Source organism: Rhamphochromis sp. 'chilingali', assembly GCF_963969265.1.
Source record: "Rhamphochromis sp. 'chilingali' genome assembly, chromosome: 4".
Lineage (NCBI taxonomy): Eukaryota > Metazoa > Chordata > Actinopteri > Cichliformes > Cichlidae > Rhamphochromis > Rhamphochromis sp. 'chilingali'.
Window position 1 is genome coordinate 33051414 of NC_137948.1, and position 24148 is coordinate 33075561.

General features: G+C 38.8%; 1 long non-coding RNA gene across 1 annotated transcript; it reads left to right on the plus strand.

Moving 5' to 3' along the window:
• Positions 1-536: 536 nt before the first annotated feature.
• On the plus strand, positions 537-21711 carry LOC308396062. Its single transcript, XR_013971499.1, has 3 exons — positions 537-1111; positions 19250-19368; positions 21095-21711. It is a non-coding gene; the product is annotated as an uncharacterized lncRNA (long non-coding RNA).
• The last annotated feature ends 2437 nt before the right edge of the window (positions 21712-24148 follow it).

Genomic DNA, 24148 nt, shown 5'->3' on the forward strand with positions numbered 1-24148 from the left:
CAATGAGACTTTTTAGCTGGATAAATAAAGGACAGGGATGTTGTCTGTGGCTCAAGATGACTTGCTGTCATTTGTGAACGAAATTTCCATCATTTTTAGCCAGACAGTCACTGAAAGAAGCTAAATATCATTTCTCTCTCTTGTACTGAAGTTTCAAATGTCCCTTATTCAATTACAGTATATCATTTATAGCATTTTTACCCGGGGTTAAAATAATCCACACTGAATACAGGTATCTGTAAGTTGTGGTACTTCGTCTTCTATCTAGCACTACTGAAGATGAGGAAGCATAACGAGAGTAACACGTTTTTACTCCTAAGATTTTTTTTAAGGCAGGCAACTTCAAATACAATGTTTCTATCTAACACCAGCAAACACACAATCTGTTTGTGTTCAGTCTGTTGCTGACTGTGTCTGCTAGTCCTTGCAGGTATTTCCCAGAGAGAGAAAAGAGTGTGACAACTGCACTCAGAGATGGAGAAAGATATAAGAAAGACAGAAGCAGAGAGGAAGAAGAGAGATAACATTTGAAGGTACGGACTTATCAGCAGTGTTGGGGAGTAACGGAATACATGTACCGCCGTTACGTATTTAGAATACAAAATATGAGTAACTGTATTCCGTTACAGTTACCGTTTAAAAAGGTGGTATTCAGAATACAGTTACTTTGTTGAAATAAATGGATTACACTGCGGTACTTTCCTGTTTCATTTTGTCGCGGGTCAGGACTGTTTGGGTTTTGTTTGACAGCTACGTTCTTTCGTTCCAGGCGGCAGCGTTACGGTTGCCATGGTTACAGGGCGACGCTCTCTCTCTCTTTCTGCGACTGTGTGTTTCCTGGGTGAGAGAGCGCCTTTTCGTTGTTGTTGTTGTGCTAAGCTAACAGGCAGAATGCTACAAGCATAGCTCTAAAGAATGTAGCATCATGGGCAGTATAGTCCGTGTTGCAGGGAGAATGGACTGCCATACACGTTATGTGTCTGTGAGCGCGAGGAGGGAGAAAAAGGCGAGTGGAAAGGTACGAGTTGTCGTCGAGGAAAAACGGGAGCTGGAAGCATGTAAATATAATAATAACCACTGCAGCCAAGAAGAGTGCCTGACGAGCCCAGTTGTAAGTAAGCTATTAAGACTCGACTGTACACCGTGTTCGTGTTTTCCTCCGAAAACAATAAGTTCCGTTGGAGCAGTCTTTCAACGCCTCTCTCTGTCTCTCGCAAGAAAAATTGACCCACACAACAAAGTAAAGCTATTTTTCGGCTATGAGCCGACAGGGACCCCGCCGTATTAGTCAGAGGTCCCTTTACTACAGTTCGGAGTCGCGGACCTTCAGTAATAGTAATAAATCACACAGCAATAGTACATTCACGTTGTTGTAAAAAGCACGATAATATATTAAGTAATCCAAAGTATTCAGAATACGTTACTCTCATTGAGTAACGTAACGGAATACGTTACAGAATACATTTTGGGGCATGTATTCTGTATTCTGTAACGGAATACATTTTAAAAGTAACCTTCCCAACACTGCTTATCAGTGATGCTTGATAAACTGCAGATTTAAAGATTGCATGGAAGGTCATCATTATGTATTTTCATATTGTGAAACATGCTGCAAAACAAACTAAGGTATACCTACTTTGTTTTATTCAAATGTTTCATGAAAATACTGGGAAGTTTTGTGCAGTAGATAAAGGTACGGTTGTTGTACTGTGATGGATTGATAGTAAAGCACTGTGTTGGTTGTGGTGCTCATGGTCAGTGGTGGGTTCCATCAAGTTCAGTTCAGCTTCAGTTTCAGTTTTATTTGTCATATGTAAGTTAGCACAGGGTCAATATTGCAATGAAATGTACTTGACGAGCTGAAGACAAATCACTCAGCAGTATAGTACAGTAAAAAATATAGTAAAAAATAAAATATTTATGAAATTAAACATTTTGTAAAAAATGTTAAGAGACTAAGTATATATAAAATATATATATTTACACACTATTATAAATAGATAAAGAAATCATAAATAGAAATGTGACCGTTGACTATCATTTCTATATCTTCTCTTGTCTTGCTGACGTTGAGAGACAGGTTATTTTCCAGGCACTGCTTGTACAGTACCATTACCTCCTCTCCGTAGGCCGTCTAATCGTTGTCTGTGATGAAACCTATGATGTCTAGTAGATGAATTTGCATTTAAACTTATGGTGTTTAGATTCATTCACTAAATCCAACCTCTATAACAACGTTACACTGTCTAGTATGAAGTTAGTATAAGCAGTATACTGTCAGTGTAGAGGAGGGAAATCAACAGAGGTAGCTCATGATACACCCAGTCCTCAAGTCGCCATCCCCTAACACCCCAGAATACTTTATGTCTTACTCTTATTATCTTTGTGAGTTTTAGCAGATCCCTTTTTCTTTACTTCACCTTCACCTTCAAACTTCACCACCACATGAAGGAAATAGACTTAGACTTCTTCACCTCACCGCACCTTACCGACCTCACTCTCTGAGACTTCCTGCCTTCTTCTGCTTGTTGCTCTTCTTTTCACAAACCTTCCAATCTCCACTCGCCAGCCTGCTGCCATTAATTTCCCTCCCTATTACTCCTCTCATACATTTTCTGCTCACTCAGCTCCATGTTGTTGGATCTGTTTTCACCCACCTCTTTTCCTACCATGGCTGTCATGAAGAAGCTGCATAGAGTATTGCTATCAGACCTACAGGCTGTTGGCCAACACTCTCACATTAAACTTATTATTCAACCTACCACCACAGTCTGTAATCCAAAGTCAAAGCCTGTTAATATATTTAAATAGTTTCAGACCAGCATAAGAATCTTTAGTAAACAAAATCAAATGTTATCCATCCATACTGAGGTTTCTGATGATGAGTGACAAATCTCATGGCGACCACACCAGAGCCTGACCTGCCAAACTTTCCAAGCCCTAATACACACAGTCTAATTAGAGCATTCCATCAGTGTACTCAGGGACTGTTTAAAGAAGTCGATGTCTTTGGTGAGCAAGTGAATGTCATTTACTAGTTTAAATAATGTGTTTATAACTAGCCTTTTATTTGCAAACTGATAAATCAGTGGATCCTGGCCAGCAATGATGAATCTAAACACATTTTGACTTTTTAGACCAACAACAAATGTTTCTGTTTTGTGTCTGTTCAGTTTGAAACATTTTCAAGAGATTCCTGACATTTATGTTCATCACAGGATTCAAGTAACTTAATTTTCATTTATGGAAATAGCTGCCTTGCTATCGAAAGGAGATCTAGATCACACATACAGTACAGGTTTTATATTTATTCTTGGTGGTTAACTGCAAAAGGAAGTAGGAACTAAACATAATAAGCAGGGGACTTACCATCACATTCAAACTAAACATTAGACTACCTGCACACAATCATACACAAATTCATCATTTTGATTCTTTTACAATTCAGATAGATAGAACATGTCTTTACCAGAAAAGACAGAAAACAGCAATATGTGAAAGCTTGCTTAACATATGAAACAAAAAATAGTCAAAGAAGCTTAAAGCTTAAAACTCATTTCTGTATAACAATATTAAATATCAAAGTGGAAATCATGCAAATGAAGTCACTTAAGTCACTGAGAGATGACACGTTTTAGATGTCTGGGAGTATCATTAATAACTGCAAACACTAAAGCTGTACTAAATGACAATTTAGAAATACATTTCAGAAACACTAAACAACCACTATGTGTTGAAGATAAGCAGATGTAAAGATCGGTTTTCAATTTCACAGTTCAGTTTTTTTTTTCCTTCTGTGAATTTCTCCCTTCTTTGTGGAAGACTTCTCCATCAGGCTGCTCTCTCCACTTCAGAGTGACTCCACTCACTCCAGTCTCATTCAGTTTGTCCTGCAGCTGGAAGATATAAACAGTAGATACTTTAAAACTGCATTTCTAGGAATAAGTACTCTGAGAACAACAAAGGTCAGAGGGCATGTAGATTAGAGCAAAAGCCCATGTGAAAAAAAAATAGAATAACATGTAATTTTATTAAAAACTATCTGCATATTTTCCCTGTGTAAATTGATCCTTTGAATAACTCACAAGAACAGGTGATCTCATTTATTGAAACCAGCAAGCTTTGATGAAAACCAAGAAGCTGAGCTTAATTTGAAGAACTTCACATGGTGTTGTGGGTTATTTAAGAAGCAAATTTTCGCATCACACTCAGACGTTTTTCTTGCCGTCTGACTATTCAAGCTGAGTAGTACATACTTAGTCAGTTCTTTAAATGAAACTAATGGGAATGACATACATACACCTCAGAACATACTGTAACGTGTTCTTACTGTTTTGTGTTTGACCTAATAGACACGGTCCACAGTCCACGCTAGTATTCACATATACACAGATGTACACAGCAGGACTTTTACTTGAGAACTGTTTTCTAACACTGCCTGGGCAGCGAATGGCACATTTAAAATATAAAAACTGATTCACTAAAATGTTGAATGAGAACAAATAGTCAATATGTCTGAACCAAAAGACCAAAATATAGTTAAATTAGTTCATTCTGAAATTGTAAAATGTAAATGTAAAAAAAAAAAAAAAAAAAAAAAAATTTGAACACATTGCTGAGAACTATTCTGTTTTGTGAAATGTTCAGGTTTACATTGAACCGCCTAATAATGTAACACTTCTTTAAATTGTATACAATAGAAAATTATAGCTACTAAACCTAACCCCCCCCCCCCCCCCCCCCCCCCCCCCCCCCCCACAAAAGGTCATAAAATGGAAATCTAAGGTTAGATTTTTGAGACTTGCCTTCTTCAAAAGGTCTGCTTTCACAGCTGAGTCATTCACATTCAGGGAGGCGCCGTCTATTTTCAACTTCAGGTTTATTACTGAGAAAGAAAAGAGCTAATGAAAAAGAAAGTATCTAAAGACCTAAAGGTCTGCAGATGTATTGATTTAGGATCATGAAAATATAAATGAGTACCTTTTTGTTTAACTTCCTTTTCTACATCATTGCTTTGCAGGTTACTGTAGCAAGCAAATGGTAGCTTTGTTTCACAGGGAAGTAACCTCCATTTTCCTAATCTCTGCAAATCTGCAACACCACACAACTCATATTCTGAATCAAATGTCTGCGGAAAATCATCCCAGTATCCAAAACTAGTTCTCCAGAGATTGTGCACAAGTCCAATCGTGTCAACCCATGCTTGAGTTCCATTGGGCAACAATGACTGCACGTCTTTGTTCCATGTGCGAGTTAGTTCGGTGAAATTCTCTCTGCAATACTTCAAAGCTCTGAAAAAGTCCATGCTTTCATTCACAAAAACATATTCAGGACCCAGAGGGTTTGTACCTGCAGAGAGAATTGTGGACAAATGGTTCAAGATTAGTTACATGGAATTTAAAACCAAAATAACTTTATGACAATAACATGACTCTTTTTGTGCGTGCTCACCATTATAACAGATGAATGGATGTTCCACTGAGCAATTGTTATTCTACCTTACTCCATTCAATGAAATGCTTCGACAGAAAAAACGAACAAAGAAAGGTGCCATTTCTATTTTCTGGTCTTCCTTGATGAAGTTGTCCTCTCTGTAGTAATTTTTATAGTGGATATGGGTACAGATTAATCCAGACTGCAGACTTGTAACCAGCAGATGAAACTTTCTTTTTAAGTTGGTTCATTTCATTCATGTCTTCGGTAACAGCCAGTTCTGTGTATTGAGTTCTGCAGTAATGAGCAACTTCATGCCAAGTCAAAGGTTGACTGACAAAGTGGTATTGACGGCACTTACAGAGGATGAGCCAGCCTGTGACAAAATTATGACCATGTGAGGTGGACACATCATAACAATAAGCACTGCTAGAGGTTGAAAATAAAATTTACTGACCTGAGACATACAAGACACCAAGCAGGATCTTCTCCATCATGATTCTGCTCCGTGGACTGCAAAAGTAGCTGAAGGGGACTAAAAGGGGTTTAGTTTTTGTTCCTGAGAAATACCATTGGTCTGTTGGCCTTTTCATGCAAAAATGTTACAGTGACTGATTTTATGGAAATATATGTGTATAACACCTTGTTCAGGAAAAAATGATTCATGGATTCATGACAACAAGTTATAGCATTATTTGTGACTAGTTATGTTTAATCAAAATAAACAAAATAAATTGTTTCCAGGTTGGGTGTTTTTTTAAACTGTAAATTTGAGTAATATCATACCGTGCTGTAGTTATATAGTACATATATCACATGTATGAGACATGCACAGAAAACTCTGACTGTTGACTTCTCTTCTTTTTTTCTTATGAGTTGCAGCATCTATTATTTCCTGCAATGAAACCAGTGCAACTCAAGTGCCAGTACAAATGAATATAAAAAAAAAGGTCACTGATACTGAATGTCTCTTTGTGGTGACCACCAATGCTAAATGAGGACAGAAGCAGCATGAACCCAGGAAAGCACAGTTCCTGGGAGATTCATCCAGCTTTACTGTTCTCTAAACCATATGCAATTTTACCTTTTTTGGAGCTGCACAGGACCCTTAAAATAAATATAATAATAGTAGTAAGCATGTATTTTAATATTATTTTCTGATGTGGTCTTCTAATGTTATATTTTGGCAGCTCCTCTACTGGAGACAGGGGAGAGTGAAAACTGTCTAGTGTTGTTAATGTCACATTTACTGATATGAATAATAGCGTTTGGCAGGATTCTGGCTCTGGGGGTCTGGGACATACATGACTGTTCAAATCTATTTGAAACTGTCCTAACCATTGCTATAATGGTTGCAGCAGAGCTGAGTAGAAGTAGCTTAAGACTGACTCTCCCAGGATGGAGTTAACTTCAAGTGCAAACTTGTTCAGGAAACACAAATAGATCATATAAGAGTGTGAGATGCATCAGGGATCTGTCCTGGGATTGGCACCAGCAATCTTATGGCATCATTACCAACACAGGACAGTCCTGCCAAGGGGGGCCGCTGGGGGCCAGCAAATTTTGAAGGTGGCAAAATATTCATCTTAAACAGCTAAAAGTTAATAATACTATAGTACATCACTTGGCACACTTTAACTCTTAAACTCCCAATATATACTATAAAGTATACATTGGGGGGAGTTCACTGAATTATGGCTACACTCTGTAATTTTTTTCCAATAATACTGACTCTCAACAGGTGTAAAACTAACATCATGATATTTAGTAACAAAAACACAAAATGTAGCATATTTAGATGTTGAGAGTGCAATGACGCCTAAACAAAGGTCAGAGGTCCTTTAGTATAGTAGTATAGAGGTTATGATGTTTTAATTAAAATTTATAATTAATCATTCTGATTCTGATGTAAATACAGTTATTCAACTACCCTGATGTCTCACATTTGCAAGTTAGACACAGTAGATGGCGTCACTGAGCTAAAAATGTCCTAAATGCATTTTGTGAAGTTTTCTGTAATATTTGCATCCAGTTAAGAGATTGATTTTTTTTCTTTTTTTTTTTTTGGATTGGCGATTATGAAAGATTAAATAAACCAGTGACAGGTTGCATAGTGCTCTGACAGCCCAGCAGGTAGACTTCAGCATTCTCAAAACTGTGACAGGACATTGATCTTATACTCCTTTGGAAAATCAAGTACTTCTACTAAATACGTAATGAAAGTAACTTATCTAATAGTATGATTTATTCATGATTCATTAAAATTGGCTCTTTTCACATTTATCCCATGGGTGAAACTTAGGAGAGTTAATTATGAACTAAGTGTTCAATATCTTGCAGTATAAAAATATTAATGTAATCTTTATGTTCACATTTGTTTGAATACTTGAATAGCTTTAGGCACTGTGGCTTATTATCTAATAATTTTTTGCTTTTTAATCTCTGTGGAGGCGGCAGGTCTAAGGTCAAGGCAGCCAATCAGTTAGAGGTGTGGCAGCGGTGTCAGTCTTTACTCAGCTGCGTATGCTCCTCCTCCACTCCTACACACACAAAACCCATCTTTGTTGTCATAAAGTGCAAGGTTAAAGGCGGCAGCACCCGTTACAAGTCTGTGGTTGTAATTAGTGTGTTGGAGTTATGACTGATGACAATACAGTTCCATATATCAGCAGCGCTGTCAGGCACCTCGGGCCAAAACACAGACTCATGCAGGAAAACAAACGGACTGACCCAGATCTTTAGCAGCTGCTGAAGATTGATAGTTGATAGTAATGTGGAACTAATGTCCATCTGTTGCAGCTACACAATATCATAGGCTCACCACTATATTAAAGAATATACTGATTATTATATTGCACTTATTGCTTATAATAAGGTGTGATCGAGCAGTTTGGAGACGAAGTTAGAAAGGCAAGGTTAGACGGCTGGTAGGAGCATATATAAGGATAAAGTAAATGATGACATGCAAACGGTTGGTGCAACAGAGGAGTTTTCACAATCACAGCTGGCCTTGCCACAACAGACCGTAACAGCTTCTTTAAACTTTTGAATTAATCGTGATACTTTAGCGCAGCGGTCTCCAACCTTTTTTGCACCACGGACCCGTTTATGTGCGACAATATTTTTACGGACCGGCCTTTAAGGTGTAGCGGATAAATACAACAAAATAAAACTAGTACCAGTACCGAAAAAAGATTTATTCATAACACACGTGAAAAGACCCAGGAAAACTGAGTTAACGATAAAAACAATAACAAAATAACGCTGAAAACCGATAAAAACCCTGAAAACCACACATTTCATACCTGAGCCTCAACTCTCGCGGCCCGGTACCAAACGACTCACGGACCGGTACCAGTCCGAGGCCCTGGGGTTGGGGACCGCTGCTTTAGCGTACATATCATGACTGTGTGAGGACCCCCGGGTCTGTTCTCTGTTTTCTGATTTTTGGAGATTTGAAGGTTGATGTGTGATTGTTTTGTCTTTAAGATTTATGTTGTTGCTTTATTTCTAATTCTTAGTTACTTGTTTTATTTGTCAGTGCTTCGTGTCCTGGTTGTCTTGGTCTCATCTGTGTGTCTCTCTCGCTCTCCCCCTCGCTGTGTTGTCAGTCTCGTCTCAGTGTTGTTTCCCTGTCTTGTTGGTCAGATTATGTCCAGTCGTGCCAGAGATGATTGTGTTTTTGGTGCCTTATCACATTTTTTCATTACTTCATATCTGTCCTTTTCACTTCCTTCAGTGTCCCAATATCAGTCATTTTCTGAAAACTGACAGCTGTCCTAAATGTTAGATTTTTTTAGGGTAGAATAGTTATCCAATTACAACTATTCCATCTTCCCATCTGCATGTGGTCTGCTTCTTCATTAGATATGTTGTTCACTGATATAAATCCTTTTCCTTCAGAGAGTACTTGGATTACACATTCCTGTTCCAATCCTTTATCTTTTCCTTAATCACGTCATATGCATCTGGCTTCCTAAGCCCAGCATATAATGCTAATCAACCACTGATGACTTCATGTGCTGAATCATAACATGAAATTACAGGACAAGAGCAACACAAGTGTGTGAGTGAAGCAAACATGCTCTGAAACAAAAAACAAGACTTATGTAGATGCCTTGGGATTCATGCTTTGTCATCTGTCATTATGAAAGATAGTAGTTATGCAGTCGTGCTTGAATCAGCAGTAAACAATGGTGTTATGCCTTGTGCTGGAGGAATCTTAATTACCCTTGGTTGGGAAAATGTCTACGAGACTTCACAAGTCAGCTGACCAGCCAGCAGGACCTTACAAACATGAGGGAAATATGTAAGAGAAGAAGCTTTTTCAGATCCTATCAGTGGTAATGTTTGCATTTTTAGGGTACACGTTTCACTTATGAACATGATTAAAGTTTTAAAAAACATGCTGTGGTGACAGATAATGAAAGAAAATAAATTATGCAACTGCTGTGGTTAGTCTTCTGCTTATTCCCTGGTTGGATTGAAGAGAAAGGCAGTCTTTGTGTTGTTATATTAAGCCACTAATCTGTGGAGTCAACAAACGGAGGGTTTCTCTGCCCCTGCAGTTCTGTGGCAGCAGTCCTGTTCTGGGTGATGGCTGCCATGGGACTGCTCATGAATGTCTTTGTGGTTGCCTGTAATTCTCTGCTTCCCAGTCTCAAGCCAGCGGGTGTGCATGTGCATATGTGTCTGTTTTTACTTCTACAACTATCTATGTGAGGACCGGTTTGAGTTTTAGTCTTTCTGATAAAACTTCAAAGGGTAGTTTGAGCATTAAGACTTAGTCAGGTGAAAAACTAATAATAAATAGTGAGTAATTTGCTTCCTGTAACGTGCTTTTCTACTCTTTGGGCACTCAAAGAACTTTATTCAACAAACATCTTCACTTTTTTAAAAAACGTTTAAGTGCTTCCTTCTAACATTCACACACGTTCACACTTCAACAAACAGATCAGGAGCAACTCAGGGTTCAGCATCTTACCTTCGAGTAGCAGATGAACTGCTATATCCCCTGAGCTACAGCCTACACCAACTGGGTTCAGAATAGGAAGAGGCTAACATTAGACAGTTAGGAGAAATCCACACATATAGGGGTATTTTTTTACACTTTCATTTAGAAAAAAAAGAAGTGATTTCATGAGTATACAAAAGCAAAAAAGGCTGCAATATAGCTCTAAATGTACATAAGTGTTTGCCAATCAAAAGCCTACAAGCAACATTACAACACACAGTCTGATGTCACAAAAGAAGATAAAGGCACATTTTTGAAAATGTTTAAAAATTCAGGTTTCTAATGGAGTTTTTTCAAAGTAATGGCTCCAGATAAATAAACATAAATTTTGGCATTTGTATCTATTTTTGAATGATAGGTTCAGTTTTCTGCTGTGTTATATCCACACATAAAGGCAGAAAAACAAGTTTCTGGACATTGACGTTTTTTAAATGGTTAAGTTTTCAGTGACCTGCATGCTGCAGACATGATGACCAAAGGTCAAAATACACAGAGAAATTAAGTTTACTGCCTTAACTTTGAGATATCTATGACATGATGTAACTTGTCATAGTAGTGACGTCCGTACATTTGGAGTGATGTTTCTGTCCATGAGTATCCAACAATACATACTTTCTTCTGTGTGGTTCTCCAGTTACACCTGTGGGAAGTACCCGACTCTAGCTGCTAAATGCTCCACTGCATTTGTTCATATTTTACTTTATCTGCCTTTTCAGAGCTGGGTCAGTAGTATACAGTCGTTTCTAGAGCTTTCTTGCTGTTGCTATTGTTGGGGTGGGAGTGGTATTGGTACATTTTTCATATACAAAGGTATCTTGGTAATGTTTGTATTTTTGCTGCTTTAAAATATTTGTAACGACCAGTTCCTATAAAGGGCTTTGTTGACAGTTAAACAGCTTTTTAAACACACACACATATATATTTCTCCTTAATTTAAAAAAGAGAACAAAACTACAATAACTGTCTCTACAATGAATGAGCCCTTTGTGCTGTTTTTATGGAAACTCATTTTTTACGTGTGTTAAATATCCAGCCCAGCTCCATTCTTCCTTGTTTCCGTTTTTACCCCTATATCGCTCCACCAAACCTTATCCCTCTCTAAATCTAAACCCTAAAACCATTTTAAACGCCACTGTGACGTCTTGTGGTTGATTGTTCAAAGAGTTTGCCAGTTGGGTTTTCTTTCAGAGGAGAATTTTTGCGGTTGACCAACTGGTGGTTTCCACAGGGAAAACATTTTCATATTAACTGATAGAAATTCTCAATAAGTGGAACACACTGTATTTTGATTTTCTTGTATAGCTTCTGTGTGTGTGAGAGAGTACATCAATGCACAAAGGAGATGCATGGTATATGAAACTATATGCAGATCTGGATCAGGCCACCCACTCACAAACTGTAGACTGGGTTGTTCCCAGGACTCTTACACAGCAGGCCAAACGTATCTGGGCCAATTTGGACAGCTCCATCATGACCTGGGAACACTGTGTACCTGCACTAAAGTGTTTTCTTAAGTTGTTTTTCTTAAGTTCTAACACTGGCTTATTGACTTCGTTAAATACTTAATTTACTAAGTACAGAAAACTCACATTGGCACCTTGTTTATTTTTAGCCCCATATTGCTTTGTAGTCATGCATTTTTCAACATGGAGCTGCAGCTGCAGCTGCTCTGCTAGAGTTGCTGTTCTTTCCCCCTCTTTACTGCACAATACATGTCCTTTAAACTGCATTAAGTATGTAATGTAAGCCTTGTGTGAATGGGACACAAAGCAGCCTCTAAGAAGCAGGACTCCATGAAAGTGAAAGATAGGCATCAGCAGAATCAAAGGCTACTCATTAGCATTTGACATTTTGACAATACAGTATATACATGTTGTCCTCAAAGTTGATGTTCCAGAAGCAGGAAAAATGAGCAAGAATTATGATTTGAGTGAGTTTGACAAGGGCCAAATTGTGATTGCTAGACAACTGGGTCAGAATGATCTATCAAATGGGGTCCAAGGAAGGAACCACCAACAGGTTTATGGGAGGCCAAGGCTTAGTGATGCATGTGGGGAGTGAAGGTTGGCCGGTGTTAACGCTGTGGTCATTTTATGCTGGTTCTGAATATAAGGTGTCAAAAACACTGTCTGCAGTTTGCTGTGTATGGGGCCAAAAGTGTCAAAAATGGGCATGTGACCATTAGAACTGGACCCTGGATCAACAAAAGAAGGTGGCTGGTCTGATGAATCAGTTTGTTTGTTTTTTACATCATGTGTGCGTGTGCATTCTTACCTGGGAAACACCTGGCACCAGAATACACTATGTGAAGCATGCAAGCTGGCAGAAGCTGTGTAATGCTTTGAGCAATGGAAACCTTGGGTCAGAAAACACAGAGCATCTCTGCAGGGGCCCTGCAGGTGGAGGTGATGATAATGTGGATGTTACTTTGACACGTAGCAGCTGCTCCATGCATTGTTGCAGACTCTGTACACCAGCGGTCCCCAACCCCCGGGCCTCGGACCAGTACCGGTCCGTGAGTCGTTTGGTACCGGGCCGCGAGAGTTGAGGCTCAGGTATGAAATGTATGGTTTTCAGGGTTTTTATCGGTTTTCAGCGTTATTTTGTTATTGTTTTTATCGTTAACTCAGTTTTCCTGGGTCTTTTCACGTGTGTTATGAATAAATCTTCTTTTTTTTTCGGTACCGGTACTAGTTTTAGTTTGTTGTCTTTATCCGCGACACCTTAAAGGCCGGTCCGTGAAAATATTGTCGGGCATAAACCGGTCCGTGGCGCAAAAAAGGTTGGGGACCGCTGCTGTACACCCTTTTACTGAAATGGCATTCCCTTATGGCTTTGGCCTCTTTCAGCAAGATAATGCTCTGTACCACAAAGCAAAAGGTTTGTGGAGCACAACAAGAAGTTTCAGGTGTTGACTTGACTCCCATTTCCCAGATCTTAATCCAATCACAGTTCTGTGAGATGTGCTGGGCAAACAAATCCAATCCATGAAGGCCCCTTCTCACAACTGAATGACTTTAAGGATCTGTTGCTAACATCTTCAAGCAGATACCACAGCCCACCTTCAGGCGATCATACTTGTATGATTATGATTGGTGTATGGGTAGGAGAAATTCAATTTGGGGATGCCTAAGAAATTTAGATTAAATTCCCCTCCCACTGAAAACTTTAAACAAGAGTTAAAGTTGTTAAAGCTAAAAGTAAGAATTTAAACTCATATGACAGTTAAGGGCAGTATAGATACCTGTACTGCGTGCAATTTATGAACCATAGCAAGCTATGATTGATTGGAGTGCAACTTAGAGAATGCATCTCTTTTAGACAAGTCACGGCAAGAATTTCTAACCAGGCTTTGCTGTCTCTCTGTCTCTGTACTACAAAGTGCTGACTTCCATCACAGGATACCCATCCCATCGAAGCTGTTGGTGTTGTATTTAAATGCACCATACAAGCATAATTTCTCACTGTGCAGGTTCATGTGAAGCAGGATATTTTAACTCAAACAACAATCCGTTCTTAAAGCTAGTGCTGATGTTTCTAGCCTAAATCTAATCAAGCCGCAAGTGAAAGGAAACGTGCAAAAAGGTTTTGCTCTCAAACTGAGCATGGCGATCTTGGGCCTTCCTCAAAAACAGGCCTACATGTTGCTAATGTTTGTCATGAACATTACAACAAAATATCAGTGGCAAATGACACCTTGGGCATGTTTCTGCAACTCTGATGGCATCAGACAGAAACAATTAAACAATTTCCAAACTAATCCAGTTTAAACCCCCTTTTGAAGAGTTTCATTACCTGATTTTTCTTTTGAAGAGTATTTGTAATTTGATGTTTATATGGCTTTTTACATTGTATACCAAGGTCTCATTAATATGGGATATAGCACTGACACAGAAGCATTAGTGTTTTACCTACTTTTCTGCATGGGAACCCAAGTGTCAGCTTAACCTATTTCCTTCTGAGTCATTGGAGCCATTAGTGTTATGTGAGGATCACCTACTACCACCCTCTCTGATTTATAAGTGTGTGTGTGTGTGTGTGTGTGTGTGTGTGTGTGTGTGTGTGTGTGTGTGTGTGTGTGTGTGTGTGTGTGTGTCATTGCTGCACAGAGAGATCACTCTTGTGCTTCTAACTTGTACCCATTTCCCAGGAAATTGCTATCTGCCCTGTCAGCTTTCCAACAAAGAGCTGGTCGTTCACACCAAAGGTTTGCCTGAAGCTCTTAAGACTGAGGTGTGGTCAAGCCATTCGCTCCCCACTTCCCTTCACATCAGGTGACAATTGAACCATGCAGTGCAGAAACCCACCTGAGCCTTTTGGCTATATGTCTCTGACCACAACATTGCTGACAGGGGAAGGCCTCCCTTAGGTCATGCCAAATGTATGATCTTCCCTGAACAAGATCCTTGAAAAAAGTAATAAACAGAGAGACAAATTGCAACAATGAGGTATGCAGAGCTGAGTATGCAACTGTATCTGGGTATTAGTGTCGTCTCCGTTTCTCTCTTTTCTTCTCCCCCACCACACCTCACAGCAGGGACCACCAAAGCTCCTTTCATCTTTGGGAGCGACGTCTGACTTTGACAAGTTCACTTGAGCCTCATACCGAGTCAAGCGAGGCTCCATTAAACGTGGGAGCTGGAGAGGGATGAAAGATGTTTGCAGAGGGGAGGAAGGTTGGAGGGCAAACATGGTTGAAAACACAGGACTTGGCAGGATGTTACTTTCTCTGAGCTGTTTTGTCAACAGGTGAAGATGTAATTGCACACTTGACCTGTATTGTTCTTGTCACAGCCCTCTCCCGGCTCCACGGCCGCTGTGTGGAGCGGAAACTTTAGAGAGAAAAGAAAAGGAGGCTGTCAGGAGGCCCGCGATTGTGTGTTGATGTGAAAACATTTTCCCCTGTCAATTTGAATTGTTTCTGTGACAGGTTTCAAACAAACTTGTACAATTCCTAATGTTTGACCAACTGTGAAAAAGAGTAAGTGAGACTCTTTTCATTTGCCCAACACCCACTTCTTTTAAAACAGAGCCACGTAGCAACTGGATGCTATTAAAGATACTAGAGTGGGCAATCTCAATCTCCAGGATACCTGGAGTTAAATTGCACCTTAATATTGCATAAAATAATGCTAATAAGGTCGTGTGGATTTCTTGACATTTTAGTCGTACCTCTCCATGCTTTGGCAGCTGATTGTGCTGATCAGTCTTCTTCTTACGTCACACAGCTATGTCTTTGCTATTAGACTGGATGACAAAGTCTGTACACCCAACCATAGAGCAGGAAAACACAAATTCAGAGAGGGGAGCATGAGACTTGCATTTGTCAGTCTTGCGAACCACCAGTGCACCTGAATCAAACACCTTTTCCTCTGCACTGCTGTTTTTTTATAAAATATTTGCAGTTACAAAATTATGGTTAGCTTCCTTTTCAGTGCAGCTAGCCCGCTCAACTCGTTGCTGAGACCACACAATTTTCTTTGTCTAGTTTGTTTACACAAACTAATGTATGGCGATTAAAAGCAACCAGGTATATATGGTTGAGATAAAACGCTTTTGGAAGGAAGGAAGGAAGGAAGGAAGGAAGGAAGGAAGGAAGGAATGTGAAGGGTGTAGATAACTGACAATAACAATATAACTGAGCTATAGAGACTAGGACAGTAACCACTGTCTCGGAAACTGTTGAGTTGTACGTGTATGAGAATAGGATTTTCTTCTTTAACTAAAGAAGAGCACATACTGATTTTGCCACTTTGACCAAAGCCAAACCTATACTGGTCAAACAAACTATAAAAAGGATGATTTCGTGAGCTAAATTGGTAAATGGCAAAATAAAAAGTGTTCGTTCTTATCCAGAGGAAAACTTTTAATAAGCCTTACCAACATGTGTTGTCTTTTACAGTGATCAGAACAGTGAATTTCACAGGCTCCTGCAGTTAAATGCTTTAGGACACTTGGAACAGCCCTTCTCCAGCTCATAGCTGTAGTAAAATTTCCTGTGTGTTACCCTCCTTTTATTGGTTTATTTCTACACCTGCAGGCCAACCTGCCACCTTCATGTGCAGAGAAGGAACAGAGAGGAGAGCACAGAAAGGAGTCTCTCATATGGCTCTGATCCCAGGTTCACATCTGTGCAGGACTTACTCTGCCAGAAACGGTAGCGTCTGAATGCACAACAAGTCATAACCCAGCATAATCATACTTCACTCACATAATCTGCTGGAAATCCCAGCAAAGCCCTTCATATAATAACCTGTCATCTTCGCAGAATTATCTTCTGCTGTCTTTGTTTTTCTTAGCTAAACTCCCTCATTGTTCATTTATCTGTAGTGCTTCAGATTTCCTTCAGCTAAAATACACGTGTTTCCACTCAGGAGAACAGCTTCCAACAAAAAAATCTATTTTTAAAAGAGGCCATAAATTGGATGTCAACTATTGTCATTTCACACATTAATATTTGGAGAACTGAAAGGCTGTGGGAATAAAATCACCTCTGGCTGCTTTTCAACTTGAACATTAGCTAAAATTTAACAATATATTATCCAGTTAGATATACATAACTGCCAACAACTGCCAAATTTATCCCAAGTAGTCTGTAATAATTAACGACTCATATCACAACCATCATCTTCTTGGTGGGGAGGACTGTGTGTTTATTTTTCACTTTATATAACTGATAACATCATGCCTAGTGGATTTACAGCCAAACAATATATTATGGAGCAGTATAAAGCATCCCTATTAAAAACAAAACATTCAGTTCAGATTTTCATTGTGTGATTTTCATGTACAGTTGTGGTCAGTAATACAATTAGGCAGGTGGTTAGTTTCAGCTTCAACACCCTTTGCAAAGATCTTCACGTGATTAGTCAAAAACCTATTGTATTTTAAAATCATTTGCAACTTGAGCTGTCAGAATTTAACATCAACTTTGCTTGAGTTAAAAAGCTAAGAACTCAAGGGTTTTTACTACTGAAGAGGATTAGCATTAGATGATTGTGTCATCTGCATAAAACAGAACAAAGCATTTGGTAGATTATCATAAAGATTATTTACTTATATATTTACTTCTGCTTATGGCTCTACTGTGGTTATAGCCCTGAGATAATCCTTTTGATATCTGGAAGAAAAAGGAATAAGTAGTCAAGTAGACTGCTTAGCTTCTATCTGGCAAGTACCTCCAGTTTATACAGAGTCAGGATGATTCAGTGTTGTGCAGTTTTTTTCACCCATGTGACCTGCTCAACTTATAAGCCTTAGATAAATCATCACAAATATTAACACAAAAGTTCTCATTCTAGTAACTTAATGGTCTTGTTTACCATGGTAAACAAGTTATTGCACTTTATTGATTGTAAAACCTGACTTATATAGTTAGAAATTGTTTTAACTGTTTACTGAAAAGCTAAAACAATCTACAGCTAGAAATATAGCCCTAACATCTAAGTGATTTTCTTTGAGTAATGGGAGAACGCAGGCAGATCGCCATACATAAGAAACTAGTTTGTTTTATTAAAGGCTCCATCCGTCCATCCATCTGTCTATCCATCCATCCGCGAAGATCCTGGTTTTGAATCCAGGCTGGGACCTTTCTGTGTGGAGGTTTACACCTATTGTCCAATTAATATGAGGATTGATACTATTTTATTAAACAGGTGAGAATTTTTATTATACCAAAAATATACAATAGGCTGAACAATAACACCCTCCAAAATATGTACTACTTTAGGACTTACTTAGATAAAAGTATAACAAAAATTATAGCATAGAACAAGGACTGCTGTTATTGCAAATTATATTAACATTTAAAAAGGCTATGACGCTTTTAGCAATCTTGAACATTTGGTTTTAGCAGAGATTGATGCAACTTAAAAATTAGACCCTTAATATCCTAATATAAGACCTCAGAATCGAAACTGCAGTTTTTCTGACTTGCTTTCAGATACATTCCTTCTCTTTTGCTTTACCAGTGTCCTCATTGTCCCTTTCTCCCGCATCTTTGTCTCTCTCGTTCTCTGCACCCTGTGGGCATGAACACAGTTTATGACTGTTCCTCAGAAGTCTTCTGGCCTTAATCCTCACAAAGCTTCGGAGACAGAGAGACACTTTGCTCTTTACTTCCCCGCTGTTTGATCCCACATATTGTGTTCTTCTGGTCGGCAGGGAAGAAAAGGGTACGGCCGAGTGAGAGTGTAAGGCAGAGAAAAGAAATAGATGCAGGGCAGAGGGGACAAAGAACAAAGCAGAAGAGAAACAAAGTGCACTGTGGCTTTGCCAATATGAAAACAAGACATAAACTCACCATTGCCAAGATAGATATCTTTTGGTTTTGAAGTCAGGGAAGATTTGCTTCAATCCCTGGACTGAAGCATTGATGCCGTTATTATGTATTGCGCTGAGAGAAAGCTGGAGAACAGAGGGAGGGAGGAGAGTTTGATATGAATTCCTGTTCAGGTAGACAGCCATATCAAAGCCAGTGGGCAACTACGACTTGCGATGAACCCTGCAAAATATTCATGATATCTCTGCATGAGAGAGGTGGTGCTTTGATCTCAGTTATGAGCTGTTGACGAGACGCCCAGAAGATGTAACAAATCAATGAGAAGGGAAAAAGGGAGGTGAAGGATTTCATATTTCCTTCCAAATGTTTTGATATGTTTGTCAGAAGCATGTCATAAATTTCCTAGAAATTGCCCCATCGTGCCATGGGAGAAATGTGAAATTTAATGGGAGAAGGAAAAGCACAGACAAAAGATGAAAACCATGCATGTAAAGTGATGGGTGATTTTTCTTTTTGTCCAGGAGAGAAAATACTATACCCCCTCAAAAGAGAGCGTGTTGAAGGAATTCTGATCCCAGCAGAAGGCAAGCTGGCACCTGACGGATGGACAAAGCCGAGGTCAAGAGATTTTTAGTCAAAGGTCAGGAGTAAGGCCTGATGTGCAAGCAAGAAAGTGACTTGTGAATTACCTCAGATCATTTTTGTCTATTTCTTATTAACTGTCTACTGGCTTGGGAGAGAGGCAAGCAGCTGCTTCTGTCTTTTTGGGGAAAGCTGTGAAAGATTTATGCAGCAGCCTATGACTTCATAGAAATTGCTTGTTTGCATATTTCGCTCTTCACAGGTCTCCTTTGCAAGTTACGTTTTTAACAGGCTTTGGAGAATTTTAGCCACTTTGGTTTCATGGATCTGACTATGAAAGTACAGGGCGCTCCTATGGTCACAAGAAAACTATGTCATGTACATTGTTTTATTTTTCTTCTGGATCACAATGGGTACCATAATTTTATAGTCAGTGTCATGTTGATCAAAAACCATAAAGTCACCACTTTCCTCTTAGACTTTCATACAACCAGACATGTTTTTTGCAACCACATTTCTCACAACCTCCTGCCCATTTTAAACAATCAAGATTTAGCACAATTTCATATTTCTTTTTTCAAATTACAGACTTGGAGTATGTATTCATCTCTTATATAAAGTTTATGCTCTGTACTTTGGGAATTTTGTGCTAACCTATTTCTTAGAGTAAGCTGCTTCACTTAATTTACTTGAAAGCTGAACAGTTTTTTCAGCTCAATTCAATTCAATCAGTCCCCACTGAGCAAGCCCTTGGTGACAGTGGAAAGGAAAATTTCCCTTTTAATAGGAATAAATCTCTTCCTGCTCAGGGAGGCTCAGAGAGGGGCAGCTATCTGCCTCAATTGGTCGAGGGTGGTGAGGTGAAGAAGACAGGACAAAAGATACTGTGGGAGAGAGCCAGAGATGAATAATAACTGATGTTTAAATGCAGATGGGCATATAAACACACAGGTTTTAAATATTCACACAAAAAAACTTCACTGAACTGCATACAGCACAGTTTTTACCTGTGAGATAATAGTTATCTCACAGCCCATTTTTTCCCAATAAACATCTACAGATTATTAGTGAACGATGCACATATCAGGTGTCACTGCAGTGTTTTCACTCCCAGGGCACAATTTTCTTTGATAAGGCGTCGTCTGGCATCTGCAAATGTCTGTTTCCACAATATTGCCAGTGTTACAGTATTCACTCTGTTAATTCATGTTCCTAAACCTGTTCCTTTGTTAACATGAAAACATTTTTTCATCAGTGCACATCTCACATCTTACAGATCTGTGTCCAGCTTTAAAGACCAAAACAGTCTACATTTGGAGGCTGGAGCTGTTGGAGATGATGTAACTGCAGGTCAAACTAATGTCAAACAGCAAAAAAAAAAAATCAAATCAAATTTTGTGCAGTAGTAACTTGTACAAGGCACTGTGTAAAATGCAATAAGTGAAATAACAAAAGCATGAAAATCAGACCAAATTTTTTTTTAAATAAATTTCATTTGTTGTCATATATATTTTTAGATCAGAGTTCCCATGATTCCCTCTGACTGGTTCTGTTACCCCTTTGCCACCCCATTAAAAAAGAAAAAGATCCTGGAAACGCCTCTGCTTCACATTCAGAGAACTGAAAAGAGCGTTTTATGGGTCATAAAGAGGGAAGTCACTGCAGTCTTCGATGGGTCACTGCGTGGCTTTCTCCCTCTCCAACAGGCTTGAATGACACACATTTACCAGCTTTTGTCATGTGATGGTCATTTATTTCGTTTTTCCTTCTTTTGTGTCTTCCAGAGTCAACAAAACCCAAGTGGCTGTGATGTCAGGACATGCTGCTCTTCCTGTTGTGGTGCTTTAAATACTTCTTTACAGTGCTGAAACACTGATGCCTTAATTTCCTTTGAAGAGGATATTCTTGTTCTTAGCAGAGGTAACCAGGTTAAACAAAGAACAAATTTTGATTAAGTTGCATGTCAGTGGTTTGGAAAATCATCGAACTGTCAGACTGCAGAATGGTCCTAAGTCCTTGCTTGTGAAAATCTGCTGGTCCATTCACTTGAGCATGTGCCTGTTCATTCAATAATAAAACCAGATTTACTATCAGCCCGGTGGCCCCATCCAGCTTTGTCTATGTCCACCTCTCAGTGAGACCATTTTTTCTCTCTTTTCCTCTTTCAGCCCATTGATGTCTTTCTCTTTTTTCTCTGTGTTGACAGGAGTTTTAGTATCTGCTCAGAGAGCTCCATAATTCAACTGAGCTCAGTTAAGAAGAGTGAAAAACCTTTACCGGATGGCCTTACAACACTGACATTGAAACACACATTAAAAATGGTGGTGATGTTATAAAATATTAGCCAACTGTGATAAATTTGGCTTTTCCATATATTAGTCTTTCTTTTCTTCCCTCTATTATAGGAATTATTTGATATTAAAACATTTTATACAAGATCAAGCTGACAGAAGTTAGTAAAATTATTTATTTATTTTGTGTAAGTTATTTTAACCATAACATGTATTTTGGAGGACAAGGGGAACTGGAATGTTTGAGCCATTGTTTTTATGGCCACAATGAAAGTAACAGGGATACATGGGCTCCCTGTTCTTTAAAAGTCAACCTGTCATTGTTTTTTCTTTAGAAAGTTTCAGCTTTTCAACCACTTGCAACATCTCCCTTTGCATAATCTGACAATCTCTCAGCTCCTGTACTGGTATCACTTATACCAGCGGTTCCCAACCCCCGGGTCATGGACCGGTACCACTCCATGAGTCGTTTGGTACTGGGCTGTGAGAGTTGAGGCTCAGGTGTGAAATTTATGGTTTTCAGGGTTTTTATCATTAAGTTGGTTTCCCCGGGTCTTTTCCTGTGTTGTACTTGTGTGTCTTATTTTGAAAGAAATATTTACGCATTACCATAGCGACCAGAGAGCATTAAGAGGCAGAGAGGAGGATGTTACTCTCAATCTTGGTCATATCATTTTATTTTAGAATAGAATAGAATTCAACTTTATTGCCATAGCACATGTCACAGGTACAGGGCAATGAAATGCAGTTTGCATCCATCCAGAAGTGCTTTAGCCATGATATAGATATATTACAATATATAATATAGATATGTAAGTATATTACAGAAATGGGTCTATTATGGTATGTTATAATGTACACGGTATGAAGTATGTTATGAATATTCAATAACTATAAGTATGTACAGGCTGTAGTGAGTACAAGCTATGTACAGGCTATGAACAGGATATAAATATGAAATAAAAAAGCTATACAGAAATCTGAGATATACAGTTATACAGAAATGTGAACTATGCAAGTTATAAACAGTTGTAGGATTAAAATTGATCGTATGGACAGAATGATTATTTACATAGAACTATACAGTAGTGCAGTTAAGATAAGTGAGATATGGGGATAATTTCTACAGTTTCTATAATTTGATGTATTTATCCACTGCATCTTAAAGGTAGGTCCGTGAAAATATTGTCATTAAACCAATCTGTGGCGCATAAAAGGTTGGGAACCGTTGACTCATATCATTAAAATGGCAGTAAAAACTTGATCTTCGACTAGGCCATGCTAGCTGGCCTCAGAAACTGAGAGGTGAATGACACCAAAGGTAGTGCATCAAAAGTGATATCACAGTTGTCAGCACTTCTGATCACTCTTGTTCTCACTTACTTAGAAAAAAATCTGGTGTAATATTAATAAACCTGGATTTAAATAATGTTAAAATTGGACTTGAAATAATCTTCATAATAAGAATCTGCTATAATGACTAATGGAACTGTTTCGCCAATCAACAATGTCACCTGTACCCAACTTTATACAATGCAATGCAATGTAAGTTGTGCTAAAAAAGGTTCAGTGTTTGCTCCTTTGAGAGGGACATGTAATATTTCTTGAGTGCAACTTGAGGACATTTTATCGTTTTGAACTTCCATTTTTTAAACTTCCTGTCAAATCTGTCTCTCCCACTCACCATCATCTCCAAGATTATCATCTGCTGACCTTTACTGACCCTGTTCTTGCATGCAAACTCTAGCTGATCCTCTTGTAACAGTAGCATTTCATAGCTCCGCCTATAATGAAAATAGATCCAGCTTTTGTTTAAGCGTGTATAGTAAATGTTTTTAAGTAGGAGATTCCCTGGTTACCAAATTGACACATTTTTTCAGTATACTACAAAGAGAAGAAACAAAGAGATTCAACATGTAGATTAAATTGCTAATTCTGGCTTTTGTAAGGCTGTCACGGTATATAATAGATATGCATACATATACTCATCAATTTATTACATATCTAAAGCATTAAAAATAGCAAAAATACTCACAACCTAACATATGCAAAGTAAGTATTCCATAGGACCTAAATGTTATCTATTTACAGATGCTCTTGCTCTCTTCTGCTATCACAATGGCTCTTAATGGCTTTGTGGTAAATGAGAACACAACCACAGAGGGATTAAAGAGAGAGAGAGAACATGCTAGAGTGACATAAAAACCCAGAGCGACTTTGCTTACAGCCGCATGTGACATCAGGCTTAATCTCTGCACTCTGGTGCACTCCCGCAAAATAGCTTAGAGGAATGTCAGAGTTCTGGATGGCTCGCTGGATCTGCACAGGGGGTCGATATTTAATGCCATGCGGTTTAATGTTGTGTAATAGTACTGTGTGACATGATATCAGCTGAGCTGGACACAGGGTTGGGGTGCCTGCACGCTCACCTTTATCTCTTAACAATCCAACTCCTACCCTCCAGCAACTCCATCAGAAAGCACTTAACCCCTGGGATGCTCATTCCCCTTCTCTATTTAAATTTTCCCTTTCAGCCACACGGCTGCT